Here is a 10,562-nt window from a genome sequence, read left to right as displayed (position 1 = left end):
TATAACAAACTTGGAAGATACTACTATTGAGACAGAGGAACATAAGCAACAACAACAAAGTACTGAAAAAACGATTATCAAAACCTGACTTTACTCAGTAAAGAATTTACAATTATGGAACAACCTGCCTCCAGAGGTGGTGAATGCTCCAACACTGGAGGTTTTTAAGAAGAGACTGGACAGCCATTTGCCTGAAATGGTATAGGGTTTCCTGCCTGAGCAGGGGGTTGGACTAGATGACCTCCAAGGTCCCTTCCAACTTTATATTATTATTATTATTATTATTATTATTATTATTATTATTATTATTATTATTATTATTATTATTAAAGTACAAGGAACTACTACTATGACAGGCAATCCTAAAGATCAACAACAAATTAGGGGAAAACTTAATACTCAACTTTTGACCCTTTCTAAAGCACCTATAACTTCAAAAGTACACTACAGGCCAGATAGTGATGCCAACATAGAGGATGCTGAAGACCAACTAAGACAACCTGTGGAAAGCCTGGACAGTCAACTACTAACTATAATACTGGATAAGATTTTCTCCTTAAAACAGATCAACCCAGATGGAAGAAAAATCCAGACTTAACTGCAGACAGAGATGTCAGAGCAAATAAAGAGAGTGGAATTAACATGGCAACAATATAATGACTATAAATGGTTCAACCTTTGTATATCGCTGATGGTTGAATGGCCTCCTCTGGTGCAAATAATATGCATGTGAGCAAAGGAAGACCTACTTGGCAATTTAAAGCCCTTGGTCTGGAAACCCGACTAGCAAAAAATAAATAAATCTAGAGTTAGATTTAAAAAAATGAATTCCTAGAGAACTATTATAACTCATTTTGTTAGTAATTAGTGACTTATTAGGTATAATAAGGGAATTTTGGGTTCTGAATACTATTTGGATGTCAAAGGTTAAACTTGGATACTACAATTAACATCAAAATTAGATAAAATCTAATAACAGAATATAGATATACTTCATTGAAATTGGACTGACAAAATCTTTTTTAATTGACCATGCTATTCTTATAAATCAGTTATTGTAAATATGTTGTATTGAATGTAACCCGAACTATGTATTGAAAATTCTGTTATTCAATTGATGACTACCCAGCTACCATGATGCTTTCTAGATATATAGATTGTAAATTGAAAAACTAATAAAAATTGTTTTAAAAAAATAAAGATACCAGGGTGACTGGATTCTTTTAGACTTGCTATTTCATCAGTGCTTGTGGATTAAAATGGAATAGAATAGAGCTAGAGGGGATCTTGTTTTGATTACATTTATAAAGTTTTTCCCAAAGTCCATTTCTACTAACTGCTGAAATTGATCTCTTAATCTAAAAGCTGTACTATTTTGAATGTTTGAGTTTGTCTTTATCTTTACTTACTGAAAATCTGTAGAGTTTTTGGATTGCTTTGACCTTTACAGGTAGTCCTTGAGTTATGACCACAATTGAGTCCAAAACTTCTATTGTTAAGTAAGATATTTGTTAAGTGAATTTTGCCTCACTTTATGACCTTTCTTGCCACAGTTGTTAAGTGAATCACTGCAGTTGGTAAGTTAGTAATCCGGTTGTTAAAGTGAATCTAGTTTTCCAATGAGTTTGCTTGTCAGAAGGTTGCAAAAGTGACTACTTGACCTTGGGACACATCAACGGTCATAAATATGAATCGGTTGCCAAGCATCTGAATTTTGAAAGGTCGTAAATATGAAAAACAGTCATATATCACATTTTTCAATGCCATTGTAACTTTGAACAGTCACTAAATGAACTGTTGTAAGTCAAGGACTGCTTTACTATTCATATGTATCTATCCAAGTTTTAAATTTTCTGGATTAATTTTATTTAAAATTTGTGCAAGAAAGACCACTCCAAATTATCAAAAAGTTTTTCTGTATTTAGGAATATTATTGCCACTTTTTTGGTTATGGTTGATGCGTTTTAAGGCATTTATCATAAATCTGCTGTTTTCATTCATCTTCCTCTTGAGAATGTAATATCAGCAACAGTAGATAATCCGAATTCAGTTAAATTTATTCTTAATGATTAAAAATTATGCAATATTATTTCCCAAATTCATGGATTCCTATTTAATTCCTTATGTGAAGCCACCATGAACATACCTATTGAAAATCCTTGCACTAAGAGCATGATTTCATGGTTGCATTATTTATTTCCACTGGAGTGCTTGTAATATAAAAAGAAATATAGTCTATAAATACTATAACCTAGATTTCATTTTGAATAAAGTATATATACATCACATTTCCTTCTGTTTCCATCTGTTCTTGTATTAACACTGACCCATGGCAGCTTGCATTTATGGATATTCTCTTACATCAATGAAAAGTGGATACAATTTATATCTTTTGCAGTCCCATCCCATTAAGTTCAATACACCTTATGTATTAGGTCATCATTTTAGTTATAGTAGCTTCATAGACATTTCCATATAAATAATTATAGTTTCAAATTAGTTTATGCAACACAAAATTCAACTAGGGAGGTGCTCTGTGTTTTAAGGGAATTAATCTCAAAGCACGTAAAATGCAATTTGTATGCAGCAACAGTGACATCTGGTGGCTCTTTGTACCCACTACATTTCTGCAGGATACACAAAATATGTTAACCCATTATAGAAATTCTGTTGGCAGTTCTGTATGAGGACTGTTCAAAAGCAGTTTTTGATCTCAATGATCCCAAGGTGTCTACTGAATTTGACAGCCAACCCAATTTATTCTGAGGTCAGTTTCAATGCAACCCAAATAAAAGTTCCATTTTGCAGTGATATAGCTCTGGAAAGTTTAGAGGCAACTAACTCATTTGCTCACTGAAGGAAAGCACAACCCCACTCTTTTTGCTGGCTTCTCAGAGGCTCTGCTGCTTAATCAGGTTCCTTAAAAAGAATGGCTATAAAAGCAGAAATAGGAGAACTCTGAGGACTTGATCTAATGAGCTTGGCCTTATGGAGGACCACAGATTCCCAACCCAGTATTAAATGAGGGTCTTTAAAGTATTTTCATTATTGACAGGTAGTATATAAGCAGACTTGATAGATATGTTAATTTAAGTTAATACAGTAATGTCTTTGGTCTTGTATCAAAAAGCATCCCAAATCATTGAAATGAATACAATAATTTCTTCAGGAAAAGCTCTACATAATGCAGTATAAAGAATTTCTGTCTCAATAGTCAAGCTGAAACAGCTGCTTGTATACCTTTTGGAAAGTAGTTGTACAAATTATTTTTGGGTGCACAACACTGAACTACATTCACACTTGTCTATTTCGCAAGATTAAATCAACTAAGGCTTTAAATTAATTGGTGTACCAAAAAAGGAAAGGAAGAAAAAACAAGCAGATAAGCCACGAGTGTCAATCTCGATCACATCACGTGACATATTGTGATGTCTTTTACCTTTGAGGAGCTGGGGTGTTTGTGGCCTTCGTGAAAGGCATCTGGCCCATGGAACACCAGCTTGACACCCCTGAGATAAGCAGAAGACCCACAATATATGATCAGTAGTTTGTTCTCTTTGACAGCAAGGGAGACCTTGCAAGCAGCATGAAAACTGTTAATTTCTGATTCTCTACTGAAGAAGGATATGGTGCTAATAGCAGCCATAAATATTTGCCATTACTTAAAAGATAGCAAGTCATGGCAGCCTTCCCTATCCTAATGTTCTCCAAATGAGGTCGTCACTCTCGTAATCTAAAACTAGCATGAGCAGATGAATCACCACAGTCAAATGTGACATAAAATAGAGCCAGACTAAAGTCACATCACAGTGATATTTGAAACCTATAGAATAAACTCTGTTTCAGAGTTTGTTTCCTGAGCTGCTGCTGATCACTTAGGCAAGACCTCTACCAACTGCTTTGTTTTTTTTCAGTTTTGTTCTGGTACTCCTTCCATATTAGCAATTGCCTTTCATGAGTTGAATCATGAATGTTCACAAATTGCAATTGTGGATCATGATTTAGTTTGAAAGCCACATAAGTGCTTAATTTCCCAAGTACATTGTTATTTAGCTGGAACTGAAAGATCTGCATTGACTAACAGCAATGCTGACACTGTACACATTAATATTGTTATGTATATAGGGGATGTTTCCGCAGTAGTGAGCCACTGAAACCACCAGGTGGCATGGTACCCTGTCCGGATTGGCAGGGTAGTCTGTGGTGGGAAATCCAGATAAGGGGATTGGTCCTAGGTATACCTGGCTAGGTATATAAGTGGGGCTAATAGCCCTTTGTCTAGAGCCATGTGTTAACTTCAATAAAGGACTATTAAGCTGAGCCCTGTTGTCCGGAGTTGTCCATGCGGTCCAGAACCCACTACTTAATAGTGGTGACGAAGGTGGGATATTGCTTCATACAGATCTGAAGTCACTTGGAAAGGAGGAAAGGCAAATCTTTCCCGAGAAACCTTCCAAGTGAAGCAGTATTCACGGACTGGGCGCACCATGGCAAAGTTCGGACACGCTAGCGAATTCCGTTTTATCTTTATTAGACTTATCTTTATTAGACTTATATACCGCCCTTCTCCCGTAGGACTCAGGGCGGTTCACAAGGTTTTTAAAATAACAATACAACAATTACAAAAATTAAGAACAATTAAAATAATTACATTTAGACCTTGAATAAATATAAAACCCCAATTAAAATCCAATTAAAACCCAATTAATACTCTCAGTCCAGGCCAGAAAGCTCAAAGCTTCAGGTCCCAGCGGAATGAGCGAAGGTCAGGGGCAGCCCTAAACTCTACGGGCAGCTGGTTCCAAAGGGCAAGCGCACCCACAGAGAAGGCCCTCCCCCTGGGTGTTATCTGCTGGCAATCTTTTACCAGCGGTACCCTGAGAAGACCCTCCCTGTGGGAGCACACAGGACGAAGGGAGCTTGATGCCGGTAGCAGGTGTTCCCTCAGATATCCTGGACCCAAGCCATTTAGGGCTTTATAGGTCATCACCAGCACCTTGAATCTCACCCGGAGGGCAACCGGAAGCCAATGCAGCTCGCGGAGCAGAGGTGTTTTAACATCGACGAACCTGAGTGGTGGGAAGCACACCTGGGACGGATCGAAGGGTTCCTGCTGATCAACAAGATCATGGATGACAGGATGAAAGCAGCAGCCCTGCTGTGCCTCAGTGGCCAGGATGTATATGATGTGGCCATTGGATTGTGCGCACCGACACCTGTCGCATCCGTCCTGTATGATGAACTTACAGAGAAGCCAGCAAAACATTTCATGCCGTCCAAGGCCCCAATTTTTTGGCGTTTCCAATTTTCCCAGCGCATCCAGCTCCCGGGTGAGACAACATCACACTATGTGGCAGCTCTGAGACAGGCTGCCCGTTTGTGTAAGTTCACTGATCTCGAAGATAGAATTCAAGACCAGGTGGTGTTTGGGCTTAGAGACCATCAGTGCCGACAAAAAATCCTCGGAAAACCGCCGATAAATCTGCATGAAGTCCTAGACGAGGTAATGGCTCACGAGGCAGCCAATGGCGCCGGCAAGCCCACAAACTGTCCTGGCAGCAGCCCAGGAGGGACAATTCATCATGAATGTGGCACGGACAGTGGATATGGAGAAATGGACGGAGAGGCAGAGATAGATGTGGTCCAGCAGAGACCCGGAAAACAGCCAACGCGGCGGGACAACGATGGAAGCCATTGGAAATACACATCAGTCAGCAAAAGCACCGCTTGCAGCTGCAGCTGCAGAGAACCAAGAGCAACCAACTACGCCAGCCAAAAATGTGCCAGCTGTGGAGGAAACCACTCGAGGGCAACCTGCAGATTCAGATTTGCGAAATGTCGTTCCTGCGGCAAGACGGGGCACATTGCAACCGTCTGCCAGAACCGCAACCGGGACAGCCTGAACGAATTACAAGCCTTGCAATCGGCACTCAAAGGTACTGGGTCCCCACAGCGCATATCACCGAAATCTGGGGGGAGCAGGCAGACTGGGTCCCCGCAGTGCTTATCACCGAAAGCTGGGGGGAGCAGGCGGACCGTGTCTCATACGGAGATACACCAGTTGCTCAAGCCTAAAATTATGATACAGGTCCATCTGCAAGGGGTACTTTGCATGATGGAGCTTGACTCTGGTTCTGCAGTCTCAATAATTTCATATGAGACATTTAAAGGAATTTGCGACTGGAGCAAGCGGAGAATTCCTTTAAAACCCACCACATTGCTGCTGTCTGATTTTCAGCATTCCCCCATTAAAATTGGGAAAGGCCACTGTGATTGTGGGGTTCAAGGACTTCCAGGGTACTTTGGACGTCTTGGTGACTGACGGGCGGAGGACCAGTCTAGTGGGGCTGGACTGGTTCGATGCCCTGGGCATTTGGTTGGGGGGGAGTACATAACATCCAACCCAAAAGTCTCGAATCCATCTGCAAAATGTTTGCAGACATATTCAATGACAAGCTGGGTAAATACAGGGGCCCCCATTAAATTTAAGCTAAACCCAGGGGTTTTACCTATTCACATCAAGCCCCGGAGAGTCCCTTTTGCTCTCAAGCAAAAGATTGAGAGCGAATTGGATAAGTTGGTAGAACAAGGCGTGTTAGAGCCTGTGGAAGGGGGAGAATGGGAGACCCCCTATAGTGATCCCATTTAAGGCTAATGGGGAAGTAAGAATTTGTGCAGATTATAAGGCCATGGTAGACCAGGCCTTGAATCTGCACGCTTACCCGGTCCTGACGCTCCAGCATGTCCTTGCTGCAATACGGGGAGGCGCCATCTTTGCAAAGCTCGATCTTGCACAGGCGTACCAGCAGCTAACAGTTTCCAAGGAAACAGCTGATGCTCAGACAATAGTGACTCATAGGGGAGCTTTCAGAGTTAACTGTTTGCAGTTTGGCATCTCTGTAGCTCCAGGGATTTTTCAAGAAGTGATGGAGAGGACGCTGAAAGGCATACCTGGTGTATGTCCTTAGTTTGATGATGTTCTTATTGCTGGAGAATCTGAAGAGATCTTGGCTGACAGGTTGCAGGCTGTTTTAAGCAGGTTTCACTCTGCTGGGCTCAAACTTTAAAAAGTAAGTGCAGTATTGGAGTGGTATCCACTGAATTTTTAGGGTTCAGGATTGATGCCAAAGGAATTCACCCTACTGATTCCAAGGTTAAAGCAATCAAATTGGCTCCTACCCCAAATAACAAGGCTGAATTGCAAGCTTTCCTGGGGTTACTTAATTTCTATCATGCATTTTTGCCCCACAAGGCAGCAATTGCAGAGCCTTTACACAGATTATTAGATAAGAAAACCCCATGCAATTGGACCAAGGTCCATGAACAGAGTTTTAGAAACCTCAAACAACTATTGTCCAGTGACTCAACCATCACACATTTTATACAAAACAAGCCCATCTGCATCGCGTGTGATGCATCCCCTTATGGAGTGGGTGCTGTATTGAGTCACATAGAGGGAAACAGAGAGCAAAGGCCTATTGCATATTACTCCCGAATACTGTCAAAGGCAGAAAGGAATTATGCACAAATTGACAAGGAAGGCTTGGCAATTGTGACGGGAGTCAAGAAATTTCACGACTATCTGTATGGCAGGGAGTTTACCATTTTTACTGACCACAAACCATTATTGGGGTTGTTCACAACTGACAAACAAACACCACTAATTCTATCCCCAAGGATGCTAAGATGGTCTATATTCCTATCTGCATACACATGCAAACTGGTCTACAAAGCAGGCAAGGACATGGGCCACGCTGATGCATTAAGCAGATTACCGCTAAGAATCACTGAACCTGACCCAGCACCTGCGGAGCAGATCCTATCCATCCAAGATCTACCAGATTGCCCCCTCCAGGCAAAGGACATTGCTGCTGGCACCACAGCAGACAAGGTACTGTGCAGGGTCCAAATGTGGGTAGTATCTGGGTGGCAGGAAAACAGCCTGGGTCCAGAGTTTCAGGCATATTTCATGAGAAGGCATGAGTTGTCTTCTCACAAAGGATGCCTTTTGTGGGGTAGCAGAGTCGTTATTCCGGAGAAGCTTCGTGAGAGGGTTTTGCAGTTACTTCACGAGGATCACCCCAGCATAGTCAGGATGAAGGCACTAGCTAGGAGTTACTTATGGTGGCCTGCTCTCGATAAGGCCATAGAGGAGCAAGTAGCGGAGTGCTACATATGTCAAAGGTCGAGGCCAGAACAGCTGCAGCCCCCCCCACACAAATGGGAAGCAACACACACACCATGGTCCAGGGCGCACATTGGTTATGTGGAGCCTTTCTAGGGACAACTGTTTTTGGTGGTGGTTGACAGTCACTCTAAATGGTTGGAAGTAGTCCCAGTTTCTAGCATGACTACTACAAAGACTGTTCAGGTGCTCCGGGGACTATTTGCCACTCATGGGTTGCCTGATGTGTTGGTCTCTGAAAATGGCCCACAATTCACATCTGCTGATTTCCAGGCATTCACCAGGGCCAACTTGATTAGGCACATCACATCTGCACCTTTCCACCCATCGTCTAACGGTCTTGCAACGAATGGTGAGAACAACTAAGGACGCATTAAGGCGCATCATCAGTGGAGACTGGCACCAAAGGTTGGCTCAATTCCTTCTGGCACACCACACCACACCATGCACAGCAACTGGCAAGAGCCCTGCAGAGCTACGTTGGGGTCGTTACCTAATTACAAAGTTGGACAGATTACACCCTGACAGAGTGGCAGCCCAATCGTATCAACCCTCACCTGACACCACTAGAGAACTTCACATTGCAAAAAAGGTTTAGGCCCAGAACTATGGGTCAGGCCATGCCTGGATTCAGGGGGTGGTGGTTGACAAAATGGGGCCTTTATCATATATTGTAGAGGTGGAGGAAGGCCACCAGGTCAGAAGACACATAGACCAGTTGAGGAAGTGGAGTCCCGAAAAACCACAGGTTTTGGAGTCAGATCAACCTGCCTCTTCAGAGTTGGGGGAAGGGGATAACCGATCTGACACCGGACAGTTACCCAGTAATGTTGGCTAGGCTGAGGAACATCAGGCCGGGGAACCCTATGACATTGGGGTGGATTGGGCTTGGAATCAGGACTTAGATGCAGACCTGGGCGACATGGACACAGAGCAAACCCTGAAACGGCCACCGGCATACCTCAAAGATTTTGTGAGGTTTTGAGGGAGGGGTTTGACGTTTTTCAAATAACCGGATTCACACATTGGAGGTTCTCATCATGTTTTTTTATTGGTTATTGTTAGTGTCTCAGTATGGGGGAAGGGGTGTTATGTATATAGGGGATGTTTCTGCAGTAGTGAGCCACTGAAACCACCAGGTGGCATGGTACCCTGTCCGGATTGGCAGGGTAGTCTGTGGTGGGAAATCCAGATAAGGGGATTGGTCCTAGGTATACCTGGCTAGGTACATAACTGGGGCTAATAGCCCTTTGTCTAGAGCCATGTGTTAACTTCAATAAAGGACTATTATGCTGAGCCCTGTTGTCCGGAGTCATCCATGCGGTCCAGAACCCACTACTTAATAAATATATTGTACAAATAATGGAAATGTCAAAGAAAATGTATCCTGTGGTCATTGATAAAAATAGAGTATCAATAAAATGTTCTTATATGAACATGATGGTGGACAGTGGGCTCATTATCAGAAGGGTGGAATTCTCAGAAGATATTAGCCTTAAAAAGTTTTAAAGGATGCATAACGCCAGTAATTCTAATATAGCAAAGGTATTAAAGAGCACTTTCCAGTGTCTATCAAAACATATCCTCATTGGCATGATGTCCATTATTGCTGAAAAAATGGAGCCACAGCAGAAATCAGGATTTGTCTGCTGGATGCCATGTTGCTGAATGTTACATTAGACATCTCCACCTGCTCACTCATCTGCTTACTTTGCAGTGGAAGTAAAGTAAAGTAAGTAAAGTAAAGTAAAATTACAATCTGGAAGACACAGCTCTCATTTTGCTTAAAAGAGTGGATATTTTCTTGAGTTTCACAGCCATGAATTGATTTGGCTACTCAACTTGCATCAGTTAATAGAATTTTATCCTCCAAATCTCTGAAGAGTTTTTTTCCTCAACATCTTTACTGACTTCTCACAAAAAAGGAGCAATTGCTTCAGAGATATTTGAAAGGAAAGCATATATATTAAGCTACATATAGAATCCAAAAGATCATTAGCTGACTTTGCTTTGTTTCTACTACAGAAAAGTGGAATTAGGGGCCCATGGGCATACTGTAGGCCTGAGTTTATCAAAACTCATTCCAGTTAGGAACTCCCTTGGCATTTGAGCTCAAGCAATTAGTATTATGAGCTTTGATGAAACTGGTTCACTGCTGCATTCATCATTAACCAGGGTAAATAATTACAAACTTTTTCAATGGCCTCAGAACTGTAACTCTCTATTACATTTTGTATTATTAGAAAACTTCACAAGATAACTTAAAGCTGGGTTTAAGATAACTTAAACCCACTTTGGCTCTTTTTCATAATTTTAGAATATATGATAGAATATGATTCATAATATTATTTCTTCCACTTGTCTGCCTTGACTGGGT

This window comes from Vipera ursinii (genome assembly GCF_947247035.1).
Source record: "Vipera ursinii genome assembly, chromosome: Z".
Classification (NCBI taxonomy): Eukaryota; Metazoa; Chordata; class Lepidosauria; order Squamata; family Viperidae; genus Vipera; species Vipera ursinii.
Note: the sequence above shows the minus strand (reverse complement) of the source record.